Source organism: Triplophysa rosa, linkage group LG10, assembly GCF_024868665.1.
Source record: "Triplophysa rosa linkage group LG10, Trosa_1v2, whole genome shotgun sequence".
Taxonomy (NCBI): Eukaryota; Metazoa; Chordata; class Actinopteri; order Cypriniformes; family Nemacheilidae; genus Triplophysa; species Triplophysa rosa.
Genome location: NC_079899.1, coordinates 4,231,628 through 4,247,725, shown reverse-complemented (window position 1 = coordinate 4,247,725; position 16,098 = coordinate 4,231,628). Strand labels below are relative to the sequence as shown.

Here is a 16,098-nt window from a genome sequence, read left to right as displayed (position 1 = left end):
ATACAGCAAAGTAAAATGAACAAAAATAAAGTTTTTTGGGATTAAACATCTGTTTTGACAACATGCAGTTTAAACTCATAAACAATATAGTTAGTTAGCATTTGATGTAAAATTGAACAAAATGATTTGAGATATCAAAAACGAGATATTTAACGAATATCTAGAATAATACATAACTCGGGTCACTTTAGTTATTCATCGAGGGGTTAACTAAAGTTAGTTAGCGAAAACTGATACACGTCAATGTAAAGTTAGCTTGCCTTGCAACGCAAACGTAGACCTCTTTAGTGTACCAAAACAAATAATCTTTATTCCAAATCATGAATTAATGTTTGAACAAATAGGTTAACACCAGTGTCACGTATTTGTAATTTGATTACCTTGAATCTCCGAATAGCAGATGTTCAGTAGCAGTAAGTTGTAGCAAACAGCATGAACGTCATGAAAAACTCAATCAGTGGCGAGATCGGCGCGTCAACTCGATTGCTGATTGGCTCTTTCCTCTTGGTAGGAATTGATTGTCTATTTCCTCTTGGTAGGAATTGATTGGCTCGTTTGCCCCATCTGTTCGAATTTTTCGGATTTGCGTTAGGACCTGTTCAGATTTACTTAGGAGTAGTTCGCATATCGTTCGGACTTTTGTTCGGAAGTGTTCCGACCTCATTCAGAAGTATTCAGATGTTGTTAGGAAGTGTTTAGCCGGCCGACCGCTGGAGGGTACGGCCACGACTACAACAGGTTCGGTGCCCTCTGGGCTTAACTCGTGCGGCAAAGAGGGACGAGCCGGCAGCGTAACGGGCGATGTAATGGAGAAGTCAAAACAGGACAGGCAGGATCACATCAACGACACAAACACAGCACGTGGCGTCCTGCCGTGACACGGATTCGAACCAGGGTTGCTGCGGCCACAACGCAGAATACTAACCACTATACGATCACGGCAAGCCACCGGCCCTCCGGCACTAGCAGGACTTCTTGACTACATCTGCAGGGAGGGGATTGGCAGGTTTTGCTGAGGTCTCAAGGAATTTCTGGTGCTCGCGCTGTAGCAAAGCTCGATTAATCCCTGCTCAAAGCCCATATGTTGACTCCAACTCACGAGCAAAGGTTTTCTTTTCATAGAGGGCGGGGCCAGAACAGCTCACAAGGTAAAGGTGACTTTGCCATCGCCCGAACAGGGACTTGAACCCTGGACCCTCAGATTAAAAGTCTGATGCTCTACCGACTGAGCTATCCGGGCTCGTGAAGGTGTGCAACAAGTTCTTGTTGTAGGCCCACAAGGGGGAGTGGGAGGTGTTCAGTACGGCAGGTGAGTGCAGGTTCATCCCTCATCAAGTACACCTGAACCGGATAATGTGGCTCTGGGAGTTGGCAGGTAAGTGAAAGTCAGACGTGTTTTAAAAACTGCCCTGACAGCTTTTCTTTGGTCTTTTTTTGCCCGTGATTTCCTTAAAGGTTCCTGCAAAGCAAACATTTGTAAATCACATTAAAGGTTATATGTACACATTGGTTTACGTTGAATGTGTACTATATTTATACACACACACACACACACACACACATATATATATAATAAACATACAGTGAAATAAAAGAAAAAACTATTCTGAAGTCTCCAGAGAGTTTGCGAGATTTCTTGTGTTTAAGATAGACCGTGGTTCACAGTCAGAACTGTTTGGTAATCCGATCGCGTGTGGGTTGCGCTGTCTTCGTCACAACACGGCGCACCGGCAGAAACTCTAATAAGATTTAAAAAATATTTTAGTGAGGCCCAGGATAAGAGCTTGCTAACTTCTCAATGCTCGGTTATTCAACCCTGTCCCTGGAGGTGAGCCTAGCCGCAGTTGCATCCCCCTTATCGAGCCCCCCTGTACCGGCCCATTTGGCTCAGATGGTCTGCAGGTACATGAAAGTGAGATGCGAATTAAAGGCTGCCCTCACAGCTCAGCCTGTGCGCTAACTGGCAGATTGGCAGCGGATCATCAAGTACACCTGAACCGGATAATGTGGCTCTGGGAGTTGGCAGGTAAGTGAAAGTCAGACGTGTTTTAAAAACTGCCCTGACAGCTTTTCTTTGGTCTTTTTTTGCCCGTGATTTCCTTAAAGGTTCATGCAAAGCAAACATTTGTAAATCACATTAAAGGTTATATGTACACATTGGTTTACGTTGAATGTGTACTATATTTATACACACACACACACACACACACACACACATATAATAAACATACAGTGCAATAAAAGAAAAAACGTATTCTGAAGTCTCCAGAGAGTTTGCGAGATTTCTTGTGTTCACAGCATAGACCGTGGTTCACAGTCAGAACTGTTTGGTAATCCGATCGCGTGTGGGTTGCGCTGTCTTCGTCACAACACGGCGCACCGTCAGAAACTCTAATAAGATTTTAAAAATATTTCAGTGAGGCCCAGGCATAAGAGCTCTGCGTAACTTCTCAATGCTCGGTTAATCAACCCTGTCCCTGGAGGTGAGCCTAGCCGCAGTTGCATCCCCCTTATCGAGCCACCCTGTACAGGCCCATTTGGCTCAGATGGTCTGCAGGTACATGAAAGTGAGATGAGAATTAAAGGCACAGCTCAGCCTGTGCACTAACTGGCAGATTGGCAGCGGTGGGATTTGAACCCACGCCTCCGAAGAGACTGGAGCCTTAATCCAGCGCCTTAGACCGCTCGGCCACGCTACTACAGGATCTCAGCTTCTGCAGGCCGTTTTACGCCACTGTATCTCTCAGATGGCTGTACAGCCGCAAGTTCACGCGGACCAGGTACAACAGCTGACAAGTGCTTCTATATCCTTCTGGTGCTCGTTACACAGTTTTGATGGAATCCCGCATGAAAGACGCATTTACAAAAAGCAGAGAGAGCGTGTCAGCTGCACTTTGAGCAAAAGCTGAAAGATCCATTAGAATTTCACAGCCATATCACATTTTTATCATAACTGTAAAAAATATTTAAAAAACACACATTGACACCAAATATAGTCTTTATTTTCCCAGTTGAATTTAGCAGCGGCTACATGTACTAGTTGAGTTATATATTCTATTTACACCATGTAGACTTCACAGTTCTTTGTGATAAATGTATTAATATTAATTAGATGCTATCTGTACACTGTTAAAAATAAATGTATTTTTACAGGGAATATGCAGTGTAACGTAACAGTATTTTCACATTTTTTTTATTAAAATAGTAAAATTCCATAAAACTCCATACATTTTCACTAAATTGATATTTTTCCGTGTTACTGAAAAAACGATGTTTTCTTTTAAACAAAAGTAATGATCAAGAAATCTGAAAATGCACTTCTGTCCTCTAGTGGTGATCTTTCTCTGATGAAGTGAGTTTGACAGCTTGAGTATGAATCTCAACAATGGTGACAATCATCAAAGTAATTCAGATAAACAGATCAACTGCAATGCATGCTGGGAGTCTTGAATGAGATTTGTACTATGATATTACCCAGCATGCATTGCAGCCTGAGGCTTTCTTTTGTTTATTGTCACCATTGTTGAGTTTCATACACTGATTCTTCATGTCTAATATGGAGAATAGCAAGGGTCCTAAAACCGATCCCTGAGGTAATCCATAATTTACTTGCGTTAGATTTGATGATTCCCCATTTAAATGGACAAATTGATGTCTGTCTGATAAGTAAGATCTGAACCACTGTAGTGCCTGTCCCTGAATACCGGTATAATTGTGTAAGCGATCTAGAAGTATTTTATGGTCTACAGTATCGAACGCAGCACTAAGGTCAAGCAGGACTAGGAGTGAGATGTTACCTTTATCTGATGCTATAAACATAACTCTGAACATCACACAACAAAATTCACAAAGTCACGACAAATTGCACAGTTTATTCCCCAAATGCTGTACATTTTTAATCTCGCCCCAGCATTAATTTTGGCATTAATAAATTGAAGCCCCTTTGCTTAATTTTAACGATTGTTCATAATTTGCTGATGTGCTTGATTCCTTATGTCTAAATGATATACAGCAGTTAAATTTTTTTGTCGATAATGTTTTTTTTTTCTTTGGACTATCTTATTGTCATAATACTGTTAAATTTCACTTGGTAGTATCATAAGATTGGTAGGACAAAATGAACATGATGATTGTCACCAGTAAACGTCAGCAGGGGCCCTATTGTACACCCGCAGTTCTTATTTTGTGTATCATTTGTGCACCCGTGGGCGTGTTGGTCTAAAAAAGCGGTGTGTTCAGGTGCATTATTGCGGTTTGCTATTTTGAGGAACTGAAAATAGACTGCGCCAGACTAACTCAAACCTGGTCTAAAGTCAATGGCGCAATATGTTTTTGGTTATTTAAAGAGCGCGTTAGTAATATGCGCCTATAGTCGGGTGCACATCGCTCGTATATTCTGCTTATTACACACAGAGGGACGCGCAGCAGCACAAAAACATGCCAAGTATTAAAAATAAATGGACTACACTGTAAAAAAATATTATTAGTGTGCAAATAAAGATAAAAAATCAGACTTCTTCCTGTAGATAGTTCTCCTGTGCTATTTAACCTCGTCGATGAGCAGATGCGTTTCCTCTCTGCCCTGCCAGCAAAGACACATGGGGCCAGATTGGTTTGATGTGGGCTGTCTTCTGGGTCTCAGCCGGAATTATCCGCGGGTTCCATGTAGGACTGTAGTCAAGTCCACCATTGTCGAGTCCAAGACAAGTCCAAGACCAGGACTAGTCGAGACCGAGTCAAGTCCGAGTCCAAAGAGGTTCGAGTCCAAGTCAAGTCCAAGTCCAGAGAGGTTCGAGTCTAAGTCAAGACCGAGTCCAATTGAGACAGTCAAGACAGAGACAGAAAAAAATCATGACTACAAGACCACATACTTAACTATTGAGAATTGTTGTGATGCAAGAGACAGCATATCTTCTATTCTAAGATAATCATTTTCATTATTGTTTGTAATGATCAAAAAGCAGATAAAATAAGGTCATTTTATTTTTACTATATAGGTATAGCACTAAAGTCACAAAGCCGAACTGTAACTGTTTATTACTTTTTTAAGGAACTTTTTTATCNCAACAGCACACACTGAACTGAACTGCTGTGTGAAGAGAGAACTTATGAGCACGCGCAGCTCTAGTTCTAGAGTCGATCACAAGAATATTGCTCTATCAATGTTTTGTTTTGAAGGAGAAAATAAAACATATATCGCTGCACAGCAAAGTCCCTGGTGTAAAAATGTACACCCTGGTGTATATATATGAGTCCGTAGCTACGGGTGTACAAATGTACACTGAAACAAACCCTTTGTTCTGCCAGCATCAGCTTGGTCCCCGAGCCAGATGTGGCCCAGAAACAGGTAAATGTTTTTCTTTTTATAGGAAAACACGAATTAAACTGTGTAAAAAGAATTAACACAGTACAATATGAACCCATTAAACAAAAACATTGTATGACCATGTACTAAAAATTAACAAAATGCATTGTAATCTGTCATATGTTAACAATTAACAAATATAGCACACTTTACAAACACACTACACACAGGCACGCACACAAACTAATTTTACAGAAAAAATTATTTTTTTTCTTACAAAACATGAACCTATTCAGCAACTAATACGTTTCATCTATCACCCACACACACATTTAACCTTCAAAAATGTATTTGAACAATTTAACAATAACAATTTAACTTTTCGGGGGAAAAAAAACATTTCCACAATGACCCATAGGCCCTACACCAAAACCATTATTTTTACATTAAAAAACATGCATCACTACAGACACAAACACAGATGCACACTTTAACTGTTTTCCTTTTGCAAAAGATGTCTCTTGCGTCCACCCTCTCGGTCCGCTGCCAGCTGGAGCCACCTCTTCATGGTCCCCTCCACGTCAGTTTCAGCATCATTAGCCGTAAGGGGGTTTCTCCGAACAGAATCTTACAAATAAAGAAGTCATATTGTTATTATGAAATCTTAAGCATTTAATATGTAAAACATCTGAGAGAGAAATGCTTAATTTTTATAAATGGTATTTATAAACATATACAGTACACTTACTAATCACTACGTCTCTGAGTTGGAGGGTGGCAAGCGATGTCTTTCCATTGACTCCTCTCCAATTTAGGTTTTTAGCCAGGGAGTTGGCGATCACCCTTTTCAGTATGCGCCAGATGTAGTCACGCACATCTGTCCCACCAATTAGCCCCAACCAGTTCACCTGAAACAGATTTATATTTTTCAAGGTTGGTCATAGTTACTACAGTACACTGTAAAAAAATTCCCTGTTAAATTACAGTAAACAACTGGCAGCTATATTTGCCAGCACATAGCTGTAATTTTACAACATACCTACTGTAATCTGCAACAACAGTTTATTACTGTAAAATACATTATAATTTGCACAATATAATACTGTTATTTATGCATTTGGCAGACGCTTGACTTAAATTACATTATCCTATACATTTATACATAGGTATGTGCAATCCCCTGGGATCGAACCCACAACTTTGCGTCGTTAACACAATGCTTTTACCACAGAACTACATGAAAGCTTTTCGTGTTCTTGATGTGATTTCCATTAATTGTTCAGAGGTGGGACCAAGTCATTGTTTTCAAGTCCCAAGTCAAGAGAGGCGAGTCCAAGTCAGGTTGCAAGTCCTGAATGTTAACGGAACTGAATCAATATCACTTTTGTGCCCACAAAAATCACCATTATTGTGATCAGTGTTTGCTTTAGTTGGGCTTTTGACTCTTTTATTTTAATGTTAAATTAGTTTTCTTTGGCTGTTGTAGCTGTATTAAAATACAATCATTGGATCAAAGCAAGCTTAGACAGAGGCTCACTTCTGTTTAATGATGAACTCATTTTAAAGTTTGTCTTCTCTTGATCACTGTCAATGTAATTTATCTTCTACAGGAGTATGCGCTTATAAAACACTGTGAGTTTATTAAGGAATGAACAAATATAATCACAAACTGTTAAAACAGCTTAACTACTCAGACACACAGAAACACATGAAGAATCAATGCATGAATCTCAACAATGGTTATAATCAACAAAAGAAAAATTCATGCTGCAATGCATGCTGGGTAACATCATAGTACAAAACTTATTCATGACTCCCAGCATGCATTGCAGTTGATCTGTTTATCTGAATTACTTTGTTAATGGTCACCATTGTTGAGGTTTGTGTGATGAGTGTTGATGTCTAAGTGTGTCAGTAATATGGTCCGGTTTATTTTGTTGAAGTTCATGTGCATTTACAATTCAGAGCACTCAAATTAGTCATCAATTAATCAGTATTATTACTTCTTTTATGTTAAATGTCATGTAACTTGTTTTTTAGCATTTCTGTGTTAGTGCACAAGCGTTCTTTCTGAAACACTATTACACCACTGAATAAGTAACTTTACTGAAGCCGAGGATCAGGAGCCCAACTAAAGCAAACACTGATCACAATAATGGTGATTTTTGTGGGCACAAAAGTGATATTGATTCAGTTCCGTTAACATTCAGGACTTGCAACCTGACTTGGACTCGCCTCTCTTGACTTGGGACTTGATTGGGACTTGAAAACAATGACTTGGTCCCACCTCTGGTAATAAATAATTAATGGAAATCACAGCAGGAACACTAAAATAACAGTATTATATTGTGCAAATTATAATGTCTTTTACAGTAATAAACTGTTGTTGCAGATTACAGTAGGTATGCTGTAAAATTACAGCTATCTGCTGGCAAATATAGCTGACAGTTGTTTACGGTAATTTAACAGGGAATTTTTTTACAGTGTACTGTAGTAACTATGACCAACCTTGAAAAATATAAATCTGTTTCAGGTGAACTGGTTGGGGCTAATTGGTGGGACAGATGTGCGTGACTGCACCTGGCGCATACTGAAAAGGGTGATTGTCAACTCCCTGGCTAAAAACCTAAATTGNCTGGGACTTTGAGCGTGTCATCATTCAGTCAGTGGTGGAGGACGCACGCCGCTGTACCACTGAGCAAAGGCTTGTCTTCATGAAGAGCCAGAATCTCTTTTTAATGACGTCTCCTGAACATCTAATATTAATTCAAACTGGTTCAAATGTGATGTTTTTCAGACTAATTTCAGTTTCTCACATGGAAATAAATCAATTCAGTGAGAATAGATTGAGTTAAAGGCGCAGTTCTTGATTAACAGCGGCCACTAGCGTTGTATTATAGACTTGCCACGAATCGTTCAGTCCAAACACGACGGTGGCCACCACAGTACAAAAAGATGTCGTTCTCATGTTGAAGCAGGGAAGAGATTTTGTGGGCATTAGAAAGACTGTAGAAAGAGCGATGTCTTGTGTATTACATAAAATAAAAGGTTTGTGGATTTTACGTTTAAAAAGAAGGATAAAAGTCAGGCAGGAGCTAGGACCTGTGTTAATATTATAAAGTCTTTCCAGCAGAGACGCGTTAAGACCCGCGGTACTGAGGCTTTTAGCAGATATGTACTCACAGATATCTATGGAGATACTTTCCAGCAGAGAGACGTTGGAGAGAAAGATAAAAATCGTCTAAAAATCACCTCCGAGGATGCTTTGATTCGGATCAGTACGTGAGTAACATGCTAACATACAAAGATATGTTGTTGTTGTAATATTAGCTGTGTGACGGAGCAGTTTTGAGTGTCATTGTTTATCTGGAACCACTTTAATATTGTACTCGTCCAGATACTGGAGAGAGAGAGAGAGAGAGAGCGCACTGGAGCTGAAACTGGAGAGCGAGCGAGAGTGCGTTTTATTCTTTTACTCAATGATGAATAAACTTTCAGTTAATCCGCGGGTCAATGCGTTCCGCACCGGAGAGCACGATCCGTATGGATCACGGATCTTCCCACAATCCGTTTCACCACTATAGAGGTGTATAGAAGAGGAAACGCGCGTTGTAGAGTTGTTTGTTCTTTAGAGCTGCTGTACAAAACATGGCGGCAAAATCAATGTCTGTAATCCCGCTCCGTATGTAGATACAAACAGCTTATTCTAAGGTATTACAAACTTAACGGTTCATTACGTACGGTCTTTATACACCTCTGAAGAAATAGTTTTGTATATTATATTGTATTTCTGTCAATAGATCCTCCTAAAAATACAGTATTGTTCCTTTAAGTTACAACTAAATTGATTAGACACAAAGGCATCAAGAATTAGCATATAAAATGTTTCAACCACCCCAGGCACGATGAAACGTGAGCCCCTCGACCGTTTTGGGGTGTGGTTAGCACTCCCCAGCCCTTCGAGGTGGCTCAGGAGGACAATTGCTCTCGGCTATGTGACACAGTTTGCCAAGTGCTTCGGTTGGAGGTTGCTGCCCTCCTGGGGAAGGGGCAATAGAACCGCTATCGCAAGCTGAGATGCACACAGGATTCTAAAGTCCTTATTTTCTTGTGCCCCAAAAGGGGTGGTCTTTGGGGTACATCACAAATAGCCCTTCAGAATGCTGACACATACATTTGATTCCCTCCCTACGCCGATCCATACACCTGAAAGATTCGTACTTTCATGTGTCTATCCTCCCTCGACACAGACTGTTCCTGCGGCTTGCTTTTAAAGGACAAGAATTACATTTGCATTTATTCATTTGGCAGACGCTTTTATCCAAAGTGAATTACAAGTAGGAGAGCATTTAAACATTTTGTCAACACATTAAACAGTACCATAAGTTTACAAAGCCATGCTACTAGGAGGATTAAAGCTGAAGTAAGTAAAAAACTTTCATCCGGCCCGCGAGCCGCGAGGGAGTTTTTTTAAAAATACTGCATTTGAGTAATGTTTTGGTTCTGAATTACTAATTTGATGCAATACAAGCGAACGCCAATAGGTGGCAGTATAAACGCACGCAGTACAGTTAGGGCCTAATGTAGAATTAGAATGCATTGGTAATAACTTGGACATTAATGAGTGAAAATGAGTGTGGCGAAAAAAAGAAAAGTGGACTCTGAATGTCGTTCGTCGAAGAATGGACAACAAAATACTTCACCAGTATCGGACAAAAGGCGGTATGTCTAATATGCCATGAAAGTATTGCCGTTTTTAAAGAATACAACCTCAGTCGTCATTTTTCAAGCAAGCATTCGAATTATGCTGTGAACCTGTCATCTGCAGAAATGGCAAACAAGGCTTTAAAACTTGCCACAAACTTAAAAGCCCAGCAAAATACATTTACGAAACAGTGCGCAATTCAAGAATCTGTGACGAAAGCTAGTTATGTAGTGGCACACAAAATTGCAAAGCACAGCAAGCCTTTTTCGGATGGGGAATTTGTGAAAAACTGTATGGTGGAGACTGCTGACATACTTTGTCCTGGTTCTAAAAGTCAGTTTGAGAAAATTAGCTTATCGCGGAGAACAATCACCAGGCACGTTGAAGTTAATGCTGAGGAGCTGCTCTCCGAACTAAAAAAGAAAGCGGACGGCTTCAGTCTTTTTTCAATCGCACTGGATGAAAGTAACTGTTCGTGCTCATGCTGTGCATGCTCAAGAGAAACAGAGAGAAAGCAAGACAAACAAGAGAGAAAGCGTGAACAATCTGACAAACAGTTACAGCTAGTGATGACAGCTGTGGCTCAACAGCAAGGAGGCAATGATGTGTCTCGTCCACAGCGGAACTTGTACCGGCGAAAATCTGATCGCATGGACACTACCCAGATAGCAACCAAACCAGCAAATTGTTGCGGCCCAAATCTGGCCCACACCTTACTCCCCATACCACCTCATCTGGCCCACATACCACATGTAATGATGGCACTTGGGCGGACCACTTCTGTTTGCCAGGTTTGGGCCACAAGCAAGCCAAAGCAATGCCGCATGTCAGTCAAAAACAAAACAAATAAAGCAGAACTGACCCAAATATAGTCAACAGTTCATTTCAATTCTGGCCCAGATTTATCCCCAAACCAACACCTTTCTGTGCTCCTGTTTGACAGAATTTGTATTGAGTTTCATTACTATTATAGTGATGATTGAGTCATTAGTGATGAACATCTGCTGTTAACAAACACAATCACTGCAGAAAAGATCAACAAAATCTGAAAAAAATAAATATACCCAAAGAAACACAACAACTACAACCTGAAACACAACCCAGCTAACAAAAGTTTGTTATAAGAACGTTCCGTAGAGGTTTTTCATGTGTTTGAATACGTTTTAAAAACATATTTTAATGTTTTAAGAATATTACCATCATGGTGATCAGTGTTTCCTTGAGTTGGGATCTTGACCCTTGACTATTACTTGATGTGATCTGCTGAAACTGTGAGCTTTTAAAGTGCACTTGATATGGCAGTGCAAATGAGAACCTAACCAAATGGTGTTGGTATGGAACCCGATCACGGCAAGCCACCGGCCCTCCGGCAAAGCAGGACTTCTTGACTACATCTGCAGGGAGGGGATTGGCAGGTTTTGCTGAGGTCTCAAGGAATTTCTGGTGCATGCGCTGAAGCAAAGCTCGATTAACCCTGCTCAAAGCCCATATGTTGACTCCAACTCAGGAGCAAACGTTTTATTTTCAAAGAGGGTGGGGCCAGAACAGCTCACAAGATAAAGGTGACTTTGCCATCGCCCGAACAGGGACTTGAACCCTGGACCCTCAGATTAAAAGTCTGATGCTCTACCGACTGAGCTATCCAGGCTCGTGAAGGTGTGCAACAAGTTCTTGGTGTAGGCCCTCAAGGGGGAGTGGGAGGTGTTCAGTACGGCAGGTGAGTGCAGGTTCATCCCTCATCGAGCACACCTGAACCAGCTAATGTGGCTCTGGAGGTAAATGAAAAACTATGCTCCAAGCGGAGCACAGATCCACTGGCAGCGATGGGATTTGAACCCACGCTTCCGAAGAGACTGGAGCCTAAATCCAGCACCTTAGACTGCTCGGCCACACTACCTCGAAAAGGCATATTCTGCGGGCCGTTTCCACCATTGTGTTTGACATTAGGCCCCGACAACGTTTCGGAGACAGTCAGTAATTTACAGGGTTCTGTCCGCTTAGGGTTCTGTGCACCTGTTCAGTCCTATCTCTGGAGGTGATGCCACCTGTAGATTGCAGATCATCAAGTACACCTGAACCGGATAATGTGGCTCTGGCAGTTGGCAGGTAAGTGAAAGTCAGACGTGTTTTACAGGCATAAGAGCTCTGCGTAACTTCTCAATGTTCGGTTATTCAACCCTGTTGCATACCCCCGAGCCCACCTATACCGGCCAATTTGGCTCATATGATCTGCAGGTACATGAAAGTGAGATGGGAATTAAAAGCTCCCCTCACAGCTCAGCATGAGCGCAAACTGGCAGTGGAGGGATTTGAACCCACGCCTCCAAAGAGACTGGAGCCTTAATCCAGCGCCTTAGAAAGGAAGGAGTTAAAGGAATCTAGTGAGTTGGTAATTCACTCAGGAAAGTACTAAAGCAACACGGTGTTGACTACATTGGCATATCGTGTGGGCCAGCAACCGGGCGCCTGTGTTGGTGGTATAGTGGTGAGCATAGCTGCCTTCCAAGCAGTTGACCCGCGTTCGATTCCCGGCCAATGCATTGCATTTTGCAAAGCCCCTTGCACAAAGGAGAGAGGCATGTCGCAGACTTTTCCAACAGTTTGAATGTGTAGTCGAAGGAGGCCTTACCATGTACTTGTACTGCTTCAGCTAGAATCGTCAGAGACAGGAGATTTGTTCTTCATTTCCAAGGCAGATCCAGATCCTAGCACCAGTGGTCGGCAGACTGTTAGCTTCAGGGACATCTCTTCAGTGTTGTCGATTGCATCAGTTTGTTGATGGACGAGAACTTCACCTCGTTAGCCCCTCCCAGATGCAATGTAAATTAAATGTACGCTTTTTATTGCTTCAAAAACTAGCAAATGCATCAACACGCAAACATTAGGGAAGAGCTATCTCTACTCTTGATATTTCACCCTTTCTTTCCCTCTCTTTTTCTTTCCCTTCTTCCCCTTTTCTTTTTCTTTCTTCCCCCTTTTCCCCCCTTCTTCCCCACCTTTGGTGGCCTATTGCTCCCCAGCTTGAACGCAGCACCTTAGACCGCTCGGCCACACTACCTCGAAAAGGCATCTTCTGCGGGCCGTTTCCACCATTGTGTTTGACATTAGGCCCCGACAACGTTTCGCAGACAGTCAGTAATTTACAGGGTTCTGTCCGCTTAGGGTTCTGAGCACCTTTCTGATGCAGGGGCGTTCAGTCCTATCTCTGGAGGCGATGCCACCTGTAGATTGCAGATCATCAAGCACACCTGAACCGGGTAATGTGGCTCTGGAGTTGGCAGGCAAGTGAAAGTCAGACGTGTTTTAATAACTGCCCTCATGTTTGTGTTCTCTCACAGTCTGAAACTCGAATAAAATTTAAAAAAATCTTTTGGTGAGGCCCAGGCATAAGAGCTCTGTGTAACTTCTCAATGCTCGGTTATTCAACCCTGTCCCTGGAGGTGAGCCTAGCCGCAGTTGCATACCCCCGAGCCCACCTGTACTGGCCAATTTGGCTCAGATGGTCTGCATGTACATGAAAGTGAGATGGTCACCAACCTTTCGGTTAACAGCCGAACACGCTAACCGATTGCGCCACAGAGACAGAAGGCGGGCGAGGGACGGCGGCAGAATGAGATGTGGAACTCGTTTCTCGGACTTGGTTTGGAAAGAAACAGCAGAGCTTTGCAGAATCATAACCACGTACGTCGCAGCACGCCAATATAGCGGATGCATTAAGAGAGCCCTTTTTGCAGCATATTGGTTAAGAGTCATTGCGCCTTCTGTATTTTACCAAGAAGCTGCACAAACATCCCGTCACCTGGCCTGGTGAAAAGCACCAAGAACAGAAGGCTCTTACACGCCCAACGTGGGGCTCGAACCCATGACATTGAGAGTATCATGCTCTACCGACTGAGCTAGCCGGGCGTACCTCAGCCGGGGATTCAGGATGACACTATGGAACACTGGCTAAATTTGGTGGTTAATTGACTCACTTTAAAGCGACAGATAGGAAGCAGTTAAAGGAATCTAGTGAGTTGGTAATTCACTCAGGAAGCACTTTTAGTGGGTTCGTCGCAGTGTTAATTTTGACAGCAAATTTTGATTAAGTTTTAGTCATAGTCTTTTGACGAAAATGCAATTTAGTTTTAGTCACATTTTAGTCAACCCCATCATTTTAGTTTTAGTCTAGTTTTAGTCGACGAAATATGAAAAACATTTTAGTCGAATAAATATACATTATATTTAGTCTACTAAAATCTAAATGGTTTAAATCATTTACTTAAAGTAATTAAATGTTCCATACAAAGATTCAACTGTTTTGACATAATTTACTTCACCTTAAAATGAAATTAAACCAGGTCATTACCTTTATTTTTCAGAAAAGTTCAGTAACTAGATTTGCATTGTTGGAACACAGAATATTAGACCATGAATGACATGTTCCAGTTCATTCAATCCCATTTGACTCAATTGACTCGTTAAGTAGGGCGTGTTCATTCAGTTCATTCAACCAATGAAACGCTCTGACAGGGCTCACACTCAAAGGCTATTGGCTCATGGCATGCCTCTTTGAAGAAAGAGCGGCACTGTCTTTGCTTGATACAGCAATGAATGAGAAATAGCATTCAAAAAGACATTATATAAATTGTATTACATTTCTTTAATCATGCAAACATGTTACATACTTGGTTCGAATGTACAGTTTGACTCACTTCATCACTTCTATAATCAGTAGAGGACAGCGCTGGTTTCTTTTTGGTAACCCCACTACCACGAAACCATTTTTTGTCCTCTAGCACATTACTTTTCCCGAAAGCCACCCTGGGGGTCCGACGACCCCGCGGACCCCTCCGGGCGAGGGGTCCGGATTCCGACAGACCCACCCCCGGACCCCTCGCCCTGTTGGTCCGGGAAAACGGACGCCAGACCCACGGGCGCATCGGCCGGGTCGGGCTACTCGGGGCGGTTCGCCGGTAAGCCCCCTAGAGTCTCGTGGCGTTCCGCGGTCGTTTGGCCATTTTAGCCCACCATGCGGTCAAAAAACGTAACACCTGGAATTTGTTCCGCCCCATTCATTAAACTGTACAGCGGATGTCCAGAAAACGAGGTTCGAGAGGTCGGAAGATTTCGAGACTTCGGTCAATCCACCCTCACGGGCCACCGAATCAGGATCTGAAGATTGGGGGGCCTGGCTTCTTTCTAAGGGTCTTTAACTCGGATGAGTGTACCGCAAAAGTCTTGCTTTTTTCTAAGTGTCTCCCATTGAAACGAATAGGCAAAGAGAGTGACGTATGATTGGGAATATAAAAAAAATTGGGCTCCAGGCCTTAGCCCTTTCGGTATGTCGCCCGTGGGGGCGTGTCGCAAACTCAAGTGCAATGTGGGGTCCCTCGGGCCCCCAGGGGTCTCGCGGCTTTAGGTCCTCGTGCAGTTTAAATGAGTGGGTTTGCAACCGTGTGCGTTTAATGGAAATCTCGTCGGTCTTCCGTTCGCCCCCGAAGGGTCGCATGGTCTCGAGATTTTAGATTCCGACTCGCTAGTGCCCCCTCGAACATGTCTCTGAAGAGCTAAGCCCCACGACCTCGTTCGGTGAGTCAAAGGTCAAAAAAGCAACAAAAGCTTGTCTGTATTTTTCAAGGAATATTTTTGTTTATTTTTGATCAACCACTTCCTGTATGCCTACGGTTTCGGCCCTTTAATATGTCGCAGCAGGGGACCCCACGTGTCAGCATTCGACGCCCTGAGTTCACACCTCCCTCGGGGCCCCCGATACGGGCACCATACCTGGAACCATTTGTTCCGCCCCATTCATTAAACTGTACAGCGGATGTCCAGAAAACGAGGTTCGAGAGGTCAGGGGATCTCGAGGCTTTGGTCACACGACCGTCACGGGCCACCGAGTCGGGACGTGAAGGGCTCCTGAAGGGTCGCGGGGTCTCGAGATTTTAGTTTCCGACTCTCTAGAGCCCCCTAGAACAGCCCCCGAAGCACAAATCTCTAAAACATTCCCCTGAAAAGTAAAGAACTTTTCATCAGAAATCTTTCAAGATCCTCTGAAAAGGCATAAAGTCAAGAGGATTGCCAGGGTGAATATATTTATCGGGTG

General features: G+C 42.5%; 5 non-coding genes across 5 annotated transcripts; 1 reads left to right on the top strand and 4 right to left on the bottom strand.

Annotated features, from left to right (window-relative positions):
- Positions 1-1,167: 1,167 nt before the first annotated feature.
- Positions 1,168-1,240, bottom strand: trnak-uuu (transfer RNA lysine (anticodon UUU)). Its single transcript has one exon. It is a non-coding gene; the product is annotated as a tRNA-Lys (tRNA).
- Positions 1,241-2,617: 1,377 nt separating this feature from the next.
- trnal-aag (transfer RNA leucine (anticodon AAG)) lies at positions 2,618-2,699 on the bottom strand. The gene has a single exon. It is a non-coding gene; the product is annotated as a tRNA-Leu (tRNA).
- Positions 2,700-11,585: 8,886 nt separating this feature from the next.
- Positions 11,586-11,658, bottom strand: trnak-uuu (transfer RNA lysine (anticodon UUU)). Its single transcript has one exon. It is a non-coding gene; the product is annotated as a tRNA-Lys (tRNA).
- An 820-nt stretch (positions 11,659-12,478) lies between these two features.
- On the top strand, positions 12,479-12,550 carry trnag-ucc (transfer RNA glycine (anticodon UCC)). The gene has a single exon. It is a non-coding gene; the product is annotated as a tRNA-Gly (tRNA).
- A 1,299-nt stretch (positions 12,551-13,849) lies between these two features.
- trnae-cuc (transfer RNA glutamic acid (anticodon CUC)) lies at positions 13,850-13,916 on the bottom strand. Its single transcript has one exon. It is a non-coding gene; the product is annotated as a tRNA-Glu (tRNA).
- Between the last annotated feature and the right edge of the window lie 2,182 nt (positions 13,917-16,098).